Source organism: Daucus carota, chromosome 2 (assembly GCF_001625215.2).
Source record: "Daucus carota subsp. sativus chromosome 2, DH1 v3.0, whole genome shotgun sequence".
NCBI classification, from domain to species: domain Eukaryota; kingdom Viridiplantae; phylum Streptophyta; class Magnoliopsida; order Apiales; family Apiaceae; genus Daucus; species Daucus carota.
Window position 1 is genome coordinate 12815100 of NC_030382.2, and position 15454 is coordinate 12830553.

Genomic DNA, 15454 nt, shown 5'->3' on the forward strand with positions numbered 1-15454 from the left:
CGAAGACTCGACGAACAAATCAATTTCTTAATGTTTATTTGACAAAGAATAATTGATTTAACTAGATACAGATGAACCAGACAGTACATCTGTGTATCAGTTATTCAAATTAAATATTTGAAGTCAAGCAGATTTGATGGTTCGTTCGTTCGACAGATCAAGACGAAGTTTTAAATGGATAAAGAAGACGGGAAGCAGTTCTACTGAAGAATGGGTGATTAAATATTTAATAGATTATTATTTCACTTCATAAATAATTATATTAATTATGTAATTTATTTATTAAGTTAATTCACTCTCGAATTAATTTAATTTATGAATTTATATGATTAACTTAATTAAGTGGATAATTTTCTATTTTAAATATATGTCATATTACATTTCAATCACCTACACTTTGGCATCAAGACAATCTGTTTTGTCTTGTTAATTTGTAAAGGATTCGGCAAGACAATCTCTTTAGTTTGTCTTACCGAATGTTATGTTACTTACAAGACAATCTCAATTGTCTTACTAAGTTCCTGAATCAACTGCCAAGACAACCAGTCTTTGTCTTACCGAAGAAATCAGGAGGCGTGCAAGACATTTGTTGATTGTCTTACCGAATGATGATCAGCAAGACAATCCTTGATTGTCTGCCCGATTATGCACTGCCAAGACAATCTTGATTGTCTGACCGACTGGATGCTTGCAAGACAATCTTAAATTGTCTGGCCGAATGCATTCTGCCAAGACAATCCAAGATTGTCTGACCGAATGGTTTCAGCAAGACAATTGCAATTGTCCTACCGAAGGTTAATTGTCTTGCTAGCTTTTTAATTGTCTTTCTGCTGTGTCTTGTGCTTGCAAGGCAATCTGAAATTGTCTTGCCCTTGCTACTTTGTCTTTGCTACTCATAATTGTCTTGTCTTTCAATTGTCTTACAAGTACAAATGCTTTGCCTATAAATATGGCATTGCATCCTTCATTTTTAGTGTTCATCACTTTGAAAATCAAAGCATTTGTAAAGCTTTCAAGTTGTTCGTAACTTGCTTGATCGTTATATCCACAGTTTTCTGTGCTTTGATAACCCGGTTGTTTTAATCACTAAATCTAGAATATACCCTGTCGAATTTATTCTACGAACTTTAGTGAACATTAAAACTGAACCATTTTAATTATATAACGACTTCAAACATTGTTATATTAATTAATTATAATCTGATTAACAAATCATATTCAATCAGATTCACTTCCGCGACGATTTGGTACTGATTGTATTCAACCCCCCTTCTACAATCATATCTGGACCTAACAATTGGCATCAGAGCGGTTGATACCATTTTCCGTATCAGATCCTATACACACTCTGTAACGTCCAAATATTTTTTATTCGAATTAATTTTATTCCAAAAATTAATTTTGATTTAAAATATTTTTCTTTCAAAAATCCAAATCTCATCCAAACACTATTCACTTCAAATCCTTAAACATGAGTACACAAAAGATCAGTAGCATTAAAATCCCACCGTTCAGCAAGGAACACTTTGGCCTATGGAAGAGGCACATGTTCCTATTCCTCCGCACTGCGAACAGAAAATACATCGGGATTTTGGACAAAGGTGTTACTACTCCGATGAATGTCATATTAGCACACGAAGAGGATGGTGTGTTAATACCTCATCAGATCATTCCGAAAGAACTTTCTGAGTACACAGATGAAGAGAGTGAACAGATGAATTTAGATGATGCTCTTCAACTAATTTTGGTTGAATCTCTAGATCCAGTGATGTACAATGCTGTTGTAAATTGTACGAACGCCAAGCAAATCTGGGATACGTTAGAGATTATCAATGAAGGCTCAGAGGAAGTTAGGGAAAACAAGAAAGAGATACTGATGGCTCAGTATGAACAGTTTGGTTCCCATCCCGGTGAAGGGATTTCAGAAGTATTTATCAGACTTAATAATTTGATAAATAATTTAAATCTGAATGGGAAATTCTACGACAAGAAAGAGGTCAACATGAAGTTTCTCTTAACCCTTCCCGAACATCTGGAACACAGAATCACTGCCATCAGGGAAAGCACAGATCTGAATGAGATTTCTCTGGAAAGACTCTACGGAGTTTTGAAAACTTATGAACTGGAGCAAGTTCAGAGTAAACAGAGATATGGCTGGGGTAAAACACAGAACCATTCGAGAGCTCTAGTTGTTGAGTCACCTGTACTGGAAGAAAAGAAGAAGGATGTTGTTGCTCCTTCTAAGACTACTCAGGAATTTGTTGTACCTGAGATGGGTCAGACTGCTTCTTCCAGTGGTGACGAAGAGTTCTATACAATGGAAGAGCTTGAACAGTTAGAAGATCAATCTCTATCCATGTTTGCCAAGAAGTTTGGAAACATGAGATTCCGGAAGAACCCTTCCTATAAATACAAACCTACTGTTAGTAAGTTTCAGAAGGGAGGCTATTCATCTTCAACAAGCAAAGGAGGATACAAGACTGGGATGGTGGACAGAAGTAAATTTAAATGTTTCAACTGTGGTGAACCTGGACACTTTGCAACTGAGTGCAAGCAGCCCAAGGTTCAAGGAAAGAGAAAGGATTCGTATGATGAGCTGAAGCAGAAGTATGATGCCTTAGTAAGAAAGCATCATGGTACTTCTGGAAGTCAAAGCTTCAAGAGCAAATCATATCTAGCAGAAGGGAAAAGCTGGGATGATACAGATAGTGATGAAGAAGAGGAGATTGGGAATGTTGCTCTCATGGCTAATGCTGGATCATCTTCACCTCCTCCTGCTGGAAGCTTTCAGGTAGATCCTACATGCCCTAAACTGTTTATGCAATTAGGACTTGAACGAGATGATGCTATTAAAAAGATGAAAACTGCCAATCTTAAAATTGATACTTTAGTCTTAGAAATTCATGATTATAAGATGAATGAGATGAAAGTATTAAAACCTAAAATAGAACAATTGACTATGGATTTAGGATTACAATGTGCAAAAGTCAAAGTTCTAGAGAAAGGTGAGATTGCTTTAAGACTTCAGCTAGACGAAGAGAAAGTTAAGTGTAAAGCCTTTAAGGATGCCTCCATGATAGTCAAAGAACTTAATGATAAACAAGAGATCAAAAGAACTGTTGGAATAGGTTTTGACTATAACAAATCTGTAGGTAAGGCTAGTAACATTACTCCTTTTAAGAAGAGTGCTGAGGAGAGAGGGATTCCTTTTGTTTTGAAAGATTCCTCTAAACCTTTGTTTAAAACCTCAGAGGCTGAACCTCTTTTAGAAACTCCTATTGTCATTAGATATGAACTAAAACAGGAAGACCTTAAAATGAAAGAGAGTAATGAGATGAGAGATGAGATTCTGACAAACCTGAAACCAATCAAAGTGAAAGGCAATGTTAGGTTGCCTAAAGCTGGTTTAGGTGTCAACTCTGAAAGAACTAAGTTCAACAAACCTAATAACTTTGTGAATAGTAAGAATAGAAACAATAGATGCCATTCTACTGAGAATTTTAAAACTGTTAACAATAGTAGAGTAGAATCTGTTGATGTTCCTGTTATTATGACTGATACTCCTGTTGTTCCTGCGTTTGATGCATGTCATAAATCTTGTAGTGTTGATAATTGTATGATTTGTGCTTTCAATTTGATGTCTGCTTATTTTAAAAATTTGCATGCTAAAAATGAAAACACATCGCCTAGACAACACACAAACAACAAGCATGCTAGATCAAAGACGGCTAGTCCTACTCGTGTTAGGAAGGAGACTTATGTTCCAAAGCCTAAAACTAAGGTTTATAAGGCTGTTGTTAAGGAAGTAAGTTCAGTCAAGTCAGAACCAAGTATCAGTCCAAGAGGCTCTGTTGTATTACCTGATAGAAATCAGTTTTTTAAGTATGCTGGACCCAATCAAGTGTGGGTCCCAAAGAATGTCTAATCAAGTTGTCTTTTGCAGGGTGCCAGTGGAATTGTTCGTGTTACCTGGGTGCTTGACAGTGGAGCGTCAATGCACATGACTGGCAATAAATCCCTGCTGGAAGACATAAGAGAAGGAGCTGGCCCTACAGTGAGTTTTGCTGATAATAGCAAAGGTCGTACTGTGGGATATGGCAAGTACAAAATTGGAAGGATCGTCATAGAAGATATTGCAATAGTTGAAGGACTTCAACATAATCTCCTGAGTGTCAGTCAATTCTGTGACAAAGGTTATTATGTTCATTTTGAAAAGGAGATATGTATCATTAAACATATCAAGGATAAGCGTCCTTCACTATGTGGCATAAGGAAAGGCAATATATTTGTAGCTGATTTATCTTCAGGACCAGGAAACGAAGTTCACCGTTTCTACGCCAAAGCGTCTGCTGAAGATAGTTGGTTATGGCATAAGAAGCTCTCACACCTCAACTTCAAAACCATGAACTCTCTAGTCAAGAGAGATCTAGTGAGAGGGTTGCCTTCCCTGGAATTCTCAACTGATGATCTTTGTGAAGCTTGTCAGAAAGGAAAAGCGAAGAGAGCATCTCACAAAGGCAAAACCATCAATACCATTACAGATCCACTTCATTTGTTGCATATGGATTTGTTTGGCCCTGTGAATGTTGCATCCATTGATGGAGGAAGATATGCCTTGGTTATTGTGGATGACTTCTCAAAATTTACATGGGTTTACTTCCTGGCTTCTAAGGATGAAACTCCCCTGACAGTAATTGATCATATCAAGTTGGTTGAGTTGGAAAAAGGTGTTCCTGTAAAAGCTGTAAGATCAGACAATAGAACTGAGTTCAAAAATCAAACTCTAATCAACTTTTACTCTGAAAAGGGAATTAGAAGGCAGTATTCAGCACCAAGGACTCCTCAGCAGAATGGAGTCGTCGAAAGAAAGAATCGTACACTGATCGAAGCTGCAAGGACTATGATTGCTGAATCAAAGCTTCCTCTGTACTTTTGGGCTGAAGCTGTGTCTACTGCCTGCTATACCCAGAATAGAACTTTGATCAACAAGGATCATATGAAAACTCCATTTCATCTGTATAACAACAAGAAACCTTATGTCAAACATCTTCATGTCTTTGGAGCCAAGTGTTATGTTCTCAAGGATGGTGAAGAGAACTTGAACAAGTTTGAGCCAAAGGCATCTGAAGCAATTTTTGTTGGTTATACAAATAATGCTTATAGAGTTTTTGTAATTGATACTCTGTCAGTGAAAGTTAGTGTCAATGTTACATTTGATGACACTAAACTTCCAAGTCTACAATCTGCTGATCCATCTGAGTCTCTGAAGTTTGACAACTATCCAGACTCTGATTCAGATGATGATATATCACCTGAGGTTGCAACAGGAGATGACAACAATGATAATGATCCAGGCAATGGTGGAGGAAATGGTAATAATGCTGGAGATTCCACTGATGCCAGTGGTGGATCATCAAGTCAACCTGGCAACAACTCAGGGGGAGCTGATGGATCAACTAGTCACACCTTTCAGCTTAATGATAATACTGCTGAATCATCAAGGACACATCTTCCAAGGGAAAGGATTTGGAGCAGAGATCATCCCTTTGATTTAATTATTGGTGATCCTGATGTTGGTGTCAGGACTAGAAGTGCTACGACAAATGAATGCCTATTCTCTGGGTTTCTATCTCAACTAGAACCAAAGAAAATAGAAGAAGCACTTGCTGATCCTGATTGGGTTCTTGCCATGCAAGAAGAACTCAATCAATTTGAGAGACAAGAAGTCTGGGCCCTGGTTCCAAGACCAAAAGGAAAATCTACAATTGGAACTAGATGGGTCTTCCGTAACAAGTTAGATGGTGATGGCATTGTTGTAAGAAACAAAGCCAGACTGGTTGCAAAAGGTTATTCACAAGAAGAAGGAATTGATTATGATGAAACCTATGCTCCAGTTGCTCGTCTTGAAGCCATCAGAATATTTCTTGCATTTGCTGCACACTCCAACTTCAAGGTATATCAAATGGATGTGAAAAGTGCATTTCTGAATGGAAAGCTAGAAGAAGAAGTATATCTGGAACAGCCCCCTGGCTTTGAAAATCCAGAGTTTGCTGATTTTGTATACTTCCTATTCAAAGCTGTCTATGGACTCAAGCAGTCACCAAGGACATGGTATGACACTCTCTCTGAGTTTTTAATTGAAAACAATTTTACTAGAGGTGTCATAGACAAAACTCTCTTTTACAAATTGCATGATAAGGATATGATATTTGTACAAATATATGTTGATGATATTATATTTGGTTCTACTAACGATAACTTGTGCAAGAGATTTGCTAAGTTGATGCAGAGTAACTATGAGATGAGTATGATGGGTGAGCTGTCCTACTTCCTTGGTCTTCAAGTAAGCCAAAAGGAAGATAAAATATTCATTTGCCAATCCAAGTATGTCAGAGATCTTCTTCGAAAGTTCAATCTAGAAGACTCTTCACCGGCAAAGACACCCAAGGCCACTGCCACAAAGCTTGACCAGGATAAATCTGGTAAGAAAGTTGATATCACAAGCTATCGAGGTATGATTGGCTCTCTACTTTATCTTACTGCAAGTAGACCAGATATCATGTTTGCAACATGTTTGTGTGCTAGGTTCCAAGCTGATCCTAAGGAATCACATCTTATAGCCGTCAAAAGAATCTTTAGATATCTTAAGGGTACACCTGGTTTAGGTATTTGGTACCCTAAGAATACTGGTTTTGACTTAACCGGCTATACAGATTCTGATTATGCAGGATGCAGGATTGATAGGAAGAGTACGTCTGGAAGCTGTCAATTTCTAGGACATCGGTTGGTTTCCTGGTATAGCAAGAAGCAGCACGCAGTGTCTACCTCTACTGCTGAAGCTGAGTATATAGCTGCTGGTAGCTGATGTGCTCAGATCTTGTGGATCAAGAACCAACTGAATGATTATGGTGTTGTAGTAAACAAAATTCCCATATTTTGTGATAATACAAGTGCCATAGCCATTTCCAACAATCCGGTTCAACATTCAAGAACCAAGCACATTGATATCAGGTATCATTTCATTCGAGAACATGTCATGAATGGTACAGTGGTGTTATATTTTGTACCCACGACTGAGCAAATTGCTGACATCTTCACGAAACCACTGGATGAATCCACTTTCTCTAAGCTGGTTTGTGAGTTAGGGATGTTAAATATGACATAGTTCTCTTGTATATATTTTTCACATGCATTATATGTTTTTGTATATTTTTGTGAATTTTCTGTATAATTATATCTATTTTATTAGATTTTATATGATTTTCTGTATGTTATCTGATAATATTCTGAGTAATTATGCATGTTTGTATATTAGTCTGTAATTTTCTAAGTGCTCATACACTCCCCTGTACTATTCCCTAAGCATTTAGATAATTATTTGTAATTATTTTGTATTTTTCAAAATTAATTAAGCATAAATATTTGGTTTTAAGTTAATTCATCTTTTTGAATTAAAGTTAAAGTCATAAGTATTTATATTTAATTAAAGTTGAAATTTACAAAATATTTGTGTAATTTATAGTATTGTTTTTATTATAGATTTTTGATTTTAATTGCAAAAAGTTTTATCTTTTAAATTAATCAAAAATCATATTATTATTATTATTATTTGTTTTTCTTTTAGACAATTACATTGTCTACTGATTGGCTCGGCAAGACAATCTCAAATTGTCTTGCTGAACCGGTTTCTCAGTTTATTTCTATTAAATCAAACAAAAACTCGGCAAGACAATTATTTTGTCTTACCGAGCCTATCCCTTTATTCGCCTTTTTGTATCTGTAAGACAATTATAATTGTCTTACAGACACGTGACTTGTCTGTTTAGATAAATCTCGGCAATACAATCTTACATTGTCTTACCGAGACTTAATTCACGTTTGTCTTGCTGTTTGTATATTTTTTTGTCTCAAGACAATTCGAGCAAGACAATCTCGTTTGTCTTGCCCGTTGCCTTCATCTTCTCCATCACGCATATACACACACTACACACACACATTCGACCTCGTTTTTCAAGTTTTAGAGATAAAAACTTGCTCGGTTTCGTGTTTCAAGCCTTTGTTGCTTGCTGTGTTACTCGACTTTCATTGAATCGTGTCGAAGCTCTGCCAAAATCGTACTGGGTTTGAGTGTTCTTGAGTTACTCGATCATTTTGGCTGATTTGATTCTGGGTTTGATCGACTTACTGGACCATATATCTGTATTCGGCTGTTGAACCCGTAAATCGAAAGCATCCGTGGTTGATTTAGGGTTCTTGGAGTGATTTGGGGCTTTTCTAATTTAAGGGCTTGTTTGGCTGTTTATATTTAGAGTTATTTGGACTTAACTTTAAGGCTGCGTTTGGCGAAGTGGACTTCATTTGACTTAGTGCCATTTTAGTTAATTAACTTTTAATTCGATAATATTTTAATATTTCGAATTATTAATTAGTTAATCAAGTTTAATTATTAGTTGAAATTTGCGAGATATTTGAGAATTCACATTTAATTTGAAAAATTCTCGCTTAATTCAATTTTTAATTATTAAAAATGGCCGGAGAATTCGTGGTTGCTGAGACTAACTACTGTGCCAGCCTCAACCCTGATGATTGCTCTGATAGATTCCGGACTTGGGTCAGATTCCTTTCGAGACAGAGTTTAGTCAGTACGGCACTGACTGCAGATATTCCGATTAAGCTGCAACCTCTTTTTGACTTCTACTCAAATGCTGTCAATTCTACGACTCTGGAGAATTACAAGATAATAGGGGATCTTCCTAATAGGAAACGTATTGTAATCACTGTCGATGATGTGAACCGGATCTTAGGACTTCCAAGGGACAATTTTGAGCCAGATCCTTCAGAGGATGAATTGAGACAGTTCTTTCAGGATATTCACTATCAAGGTCAGATTTTTCTCCCGAAGATGTCAAAGGGAAATCTGAAAGCTGAATGGGATGTGTTCTTTGACACCCTTGCCAAGGTGTTTGCTCCCACTAATCGTAAGAACTTTGGGAATATATCTTCAATGCTGCAAATCTTTGGATTAAGCATAGCTTATAACCGTCGAATCAATTTCGGGAAGATATTGCTGAGGGAGATTATCAGAAAGATGGGGTCTGTTACACAGAGATCAATTCAGAGGAATGAGAAAGTTGAATGCTTCTACCCCAGATTCCTGATGTTGTTTATGAATGATAAGATGAATGATGATGATAGGCACATGTACGTCGATTCTCCTGTTGTTCCTATTCAGAGGACTTGTGCCAAGATCCAAACTAGGCTGGTCAACAAGAAAAAGCATGACAATGTATCACTGGTGGTGACTCCATTCATGCTTGAGCAATTCAGTGTTCCTTTTCAGCGTGTACAAGTTCCAGAACCACTACAACAACAACAATATCAACCACAACAACAACAACAAGCTCAACAACAAGAACAACCGCAACAACAATCACCTCCTCAAAACTATCAACCACTTCAACTACTTCAAGACTATCAGTCATCCAGCCAATCCTCACATTACTCTCCCTACAACCCTCCTTACAATTCACCACAACAATCACCTCACCAATCATCATACAATTCTCCTCACCAATCTCAACACCAATCCCCTCCACAATACAACTTCTTCCCAGACCAACAAGCCTCCATTCTTCCCTCTCAATCTGAACCAACACCTTCACCTACACATACACATACCATTCCTCAACCACAATCAACCTCTCAGCCACTGCCTGCTGATTCTGCTATCAATCCTGGCCTACAGGACTTCAGGGCTGATTTACAGGTAGCTCAGGTACTTTCTAATCTCACTGATACCTTTAATATTGATATTGCAGATTATGATTGTGATATTGGATTTGATTTCCAGACTCCCAACATTGAACCTGAAAACACCCAGGTTCATATCCAAGCTGATGTTTCCGCTTCAACTACTGATTCTTCATCAAACACTTCAAACAACACTACTTCAACCCCTGTTGTTAGAAAGGTAGCCCGGAAACGGAGTGGGAGTGCACTGTTACGAGATCCCGCAGCTCTGTCTCATAAGAAGCAAAGGGTGGCAGAACCAGAGACAACTGCAGCTGCATCCATTTCCTCCCAAAAGGATTTGGACTCTGAAACGGTAAATATACAGTCTCTAGATTCATTCTCTCCACAGAATGCATTTATTGAAATTGGTCGTCCGACCGCGGTATCCTGTAAAGAGTCAAGCACACAACTAGCACTCACGCTAGTAAACACTGAACCTAGAGAGAGCACAGAATTTCAAAACATGTTATATGAAAATCTTTCTGATCACTCTTTCTTTTTGGATCAGGATCTACTTGGCAACTTGCAAGTACATCAGCCTTCACAGGCATCTGAAGGACAATTTGTTCCTTCACTTCCTACGGTTCCATCTCAGGGGACTATGGTTGTATATACAGGTTCTGGTGACGGTGTGAAAACTACGAGTGAAATCAGGCAAACACCGAGCGAAACACATGCACGAGAGGATAGTGAAAAATCTTTGAGTGTTCGTGAGGTGAGTGCACACACCAACACAGATCTGTTACAGGAACAAATGGCTGCTCTGAGGGCTGAGATAGAAAGGTTGAATGCTGATAATGCAAGATTCAGAAGTGGAGAGCTGGTGACTCTGCAAGAGAAAGTTGCTGATCCCTCCTTTACTTCTCTGAAAAAGGAATTGGATGATCATGTACGGGGCATTCACTCTAGGATGGACAAATTTGATACAACTCAGGAGCTCTGTCTGACGAAGCTTGACAACTTAGAGCAAACTTTGGCTCAAGTTGTTCAACACTTAAAGATCAATCCGTCAACATCTCAGTCTACTCCAGAGGATCCCTCAACTAAGGGGGAGAAGGATAAGGATGACAAAGATAAGGATGACAGCAATGCTGATGCTGCTGATAAGGGTGGTGATACTGATAGGAGTGATAAGGGTGGAGAAGGAGCAAGTGAAAAGGATTCTTCTGCAGCTAGCAAATCTAAAGGCAAAATGCCTGAAACTGAGAACATCTTCACTAATCAGGATTATGACAATATTCCTGAAGATATTGATGATGATGACGCATTTGATTCTGCTTATTTTGAAGCTGAGGAAGAAGGTCGTTTCGAGGAAGGCTTTCTTTTCAATGAAGACCAGTCTGTGGACCCTGAGCACATGGAAAAAGTCAAAATGTTTAAAGCTCAACATGAAGCTAGCAAAGCAAAGCTTCAGGAATTGCAGAAACTGGTGGATGAAAAGAGGACAACTGATGAGTTGGTCAAGCTGGAGAAACAAAAACTTTGGGATGCTAAGTGCAAGGAAAAGAGAGAGGATATCTCCAGGAAAGTTGGTGAAAGCTGGGATATTGCAAGGCAAATCCTCTCTGGACCTCAAAGGGAACCTTTCAATGATGGTAAGTTCAAATCCTTCATTTATGACCTGAGAGAGGCTAACCCTAATGAAGATATGTTTATGCGTGCTCTTGCTCTCGAGTTAGAATATATAACTATTGGTGTCAAGAATCTTCTCAATGAATGGGAGATCATTATTTCTACTCAGAGAAACAGAACATTCAGGGTTTCAATTGATTTATTCAAGTTTCTATCTCTAACTGAAATCTGGGTGATTCGTAACAAGATCAGACGCAGCTCAAATCTGAATGAACTCCTTCGTGACAGACTTATGGATTGTGCTATTCATAACAGTCCACAAGTTGTCAGAAAGCCTTACTGTGTCAAGTTCATTCACGAGAGAAAATTTGGAACCTTCTACCTGGACCACCAACATCTTCTTAAGTATGATGTTAGTCAGTTGGTTCTTGTATCAACAATTCTACGTACCAAGGGCTTCGCTACTAAGGCCAAAGCTGATGCTGATACTGAGATTGTAAACTACTGCACAAGGAGAAATATTCAACAATACTTCAGGAAGATGAAGTATATCAACCAATCTCAGCCAGCAGATTTCATCGAAGACCCTGTGGATATAGAGGTTCAATATTATCTTTCATTGGCTCGTGAAAGAAAGAAGCGTGGAGAATCCACTGCAGCTGAAGAGCCTACTCAGAATGAGCCTTCTACTCCAATTATTCACTGTTCAGATGCTGAAGAAGGAGAAGTCACTCGTTCTGAGTGAATAGATTGATTAGGATATTTTGTTAGATATGTTCAAGGAACATCCTTTTGTAATCTATTTATGATCATGGTTTAATGTTTAATGCAAGCCATAAACTTTTGCTATTTACATTCCTTTGTTTAAATCTTTGTCTTATCTGTTAGTTGAGTTATCCTCTAGGAAATTTGCATGTTATGTTAACAAACAAATAGGGGGAGATTGAAAGGCATATGTTCAGCCTATTTGTATTTAAAGAGGTACAACTCAACTCAGATAAGAAAGCTCAGTAAATAGCAAGTCAACGGAATCCGTACGAAGAACGTCAAATGATTTATGGGAATTATATATCAGATAAATTCCAGGATGCTGCTGCACACCACTGAAAGAAGTTCATTAATATGTTCAAGCCTCAGTGCACAAATAATCTTTTGTGGCACGTTCAGGAGTTCAGAAGATATAAAGTTTCTATACTTTATTTTATCAAAGGATTCCATTTAATGAAGAAGTACTTACAAGACGAAGACTCGACGAACAAATCAATTTCTTAATGTTTATTTGACAAAGAATAATTGATTTAACTAGATACAGATGAACCAGACAGTACATCTGTGTATCAGTTATTCAAATTAAATATTTGAAGTCAAGCAGATTTGATGGTTCGTTCGTTCGACAGATCAAGACGAAGTTTTAAATGGATAAAGAAGACGGGAAGCAGTTCTACTGAAGAATGGGTGATTAAATATTTAATAGATTATTATTTCACTTCATAAATAATTATATTAATTATGTAATTTATTTATTAAGTTAATTCACTCTCGAATTAATTTAATTTATGAATTTATATGATTAACTTAATTAAGTGGATAATTTTCTATTTTAAATATATGTCATATTACATTTCAATCACCTACACTTTGGCATCAAGACAATCTGTTTTGTCTTGTTAATTTGTTAAGGATTCGGCAAGACAATCTCTTTAGTTTGTCTTACCGAATGTTATGTTACTTACAAGACAATCTCAATTGTCTTACTAAGTTCCTGAATCAACTGCCAAGACAACCAGTCTTTGTCTTACCGAAGAAATCAGGAGGCGTGCAAGACATTTGTTGATTGTCTTACCGAATGATGATCAGCAAGACAATCCTTGATTGTCTGCCCGATTATGCACTGCCAAGACAATCTTGATTGTCTGACCGACTGGATGCTTGCAAGACAATCTTAAATTGTCTGGCCGAATGCATTCTGCCAAGACAATCCAAGATTGTCTGACCGAATAGTTTCAGCAAGACAATTGCAATTGTCCTACCGAAGGTTAATTGTCTTGCTAGCTTTTTAATTGTCTTTCTGCTGTGTCTTGTGCTTGCAAGGCAATCTGAAATTGTCTTGCCCTTGCTACTTTGTCTTTGCTACTCACAATTGTCTTGTCTTTCAATTGTCTTACAAGTACAAATGCTTTGCCTATAAATATGGCATTGCATCCTTCATTTTTAGTGTTCATCACTTTGAAAATCAAAGCATTTGTAAAGCTTTCAAGTTGTTCGTAACTTGCTTGATCGTTATATCCACAGTTTTCTGTGCTTTGATAACCCGGTTGTTTTAATCACTAAATCTAGAATATACCCTGTCGAATTTATTCTACGAACTTTAGTGAACATTAAAACTGAACCATTTTAATTATATAACGACTTCAAACATTGTTATATTAATTAATTATAATCTGATTAACAAATCATATTCAATCAGATTCACTTCCGCGACGATTTGGTACTGATTGTATTCAACCCCCCCCCCCCTTCTACAATCATATCTGGACCTAACAAAGCTAACACCTTTCTTAGTGATAGAAACAGTGCTCTGGAAACTCAGTTGATTGAGTTTGAGAAACTGAAGATTTAGTGTCAGACAACCAAAGATGATCTTTTGGTTGTTCTGAAAAGAGAAGAGATCATAAGAAAACAGCTTGATAAGGAACAAGAAATAATTGCCAGATGGAAATCTGGAAGAAATGTTTCAGCTAATATTATCAACATGCAAGGTAGAGAAACCTTTGTTGAGAATGAATGTAAAAGAGACAAGAAAGTTCTTGAGATCTCGGAGGTCAGTTCAAGTGATGAAAATACTGATGATGATCATCAGTTGAAACCCAAAGCTTCAACTGATGAAAGTCATCAGTTGAATAAAAATTCATCAGTTGACAGGAAAGCTCTCAAGAAACTTAACAAGAAATATGGTCCTGTTAAGAAGAACTTTGTCAAAGGTGAGAATAAATCTTCTAAGACTAGTGAGAGTGTAAACAACATTCAAAATTCTAGTAATAAGACTAAGAAGAAATTGGATGCTAGTGAGTCTAAATCATAAGAGACTAAAAAAAAAAGGGAATAGGAATGGTAAGATTGGAGTCAATAAACACACTAATTACACTCCCAATGCTAGTGCTCCTAGGAAAACCTGCAGTAAATGTGGTAGTGTTAATCATTTATCTGCTAACTGTAAAACTGTGATTGCTCCTAATTTATCTTTGCCTATTTCTATGCCATATGTTCCTCACATGAATTTATCTGCTATGAACATGATGTCTGGTTTATTGCCTCACAATTCATATTCTCAGACTAGCATGCCATATATGTTCAATCCATATTTCAATGCTTTAAATATGCATCAATTCCATTCAAACTTGCATGGTATTAACAATTTTGTTTCAATTATCTAGATTGTTTGTGTCTGTTCGTACCGGATCTCCAACTTGTTGATTCCTATATTATGCTTACGTATAGTTTTGTGTTCTTTTATTACGTTGAGTTATCACTATTACATTAACTAACTTGTGCTTTGCGGTACGAGTTTTATTTATATTTAATAATTTTGATTTATATTTTTATATCGGCGTAATTTATAAATTTTATTTCAAACACTAAATTATATTATCAAAGCATCCGATGATATTTTATATATCATTCAGTTAGATAATAAAATTTGTAAACTAAAAGAAATTGATTTATAAAATATATATATTCTTATACGAGCATGAAAGGAAAAAACAATATACAGACATGCTCTCCCTAGAAAAATGTAATTAGCTCGTGTTTTAGGTGTTCGTGACAAAAGATGCTAATCATAGGAGCTTACCATTTATGTATTTTATAGAGTACAACTAATCCGTCATAATTAAACTTATCTTCAATTTAATTTCTTAATATTTATAAATTAATTACCTAAAAAAATATTAAAACTTAGTTGTCTTCACAATCATATTTCGAACATGGCCGGTGGGGCGGTCACGTCTTAATCCACACATTTTGGGCCACGGTCGGCGCCAGCCACTCGATCCCATGACCACACAAATTATCAAAAGGTTAGTGGTTAAGA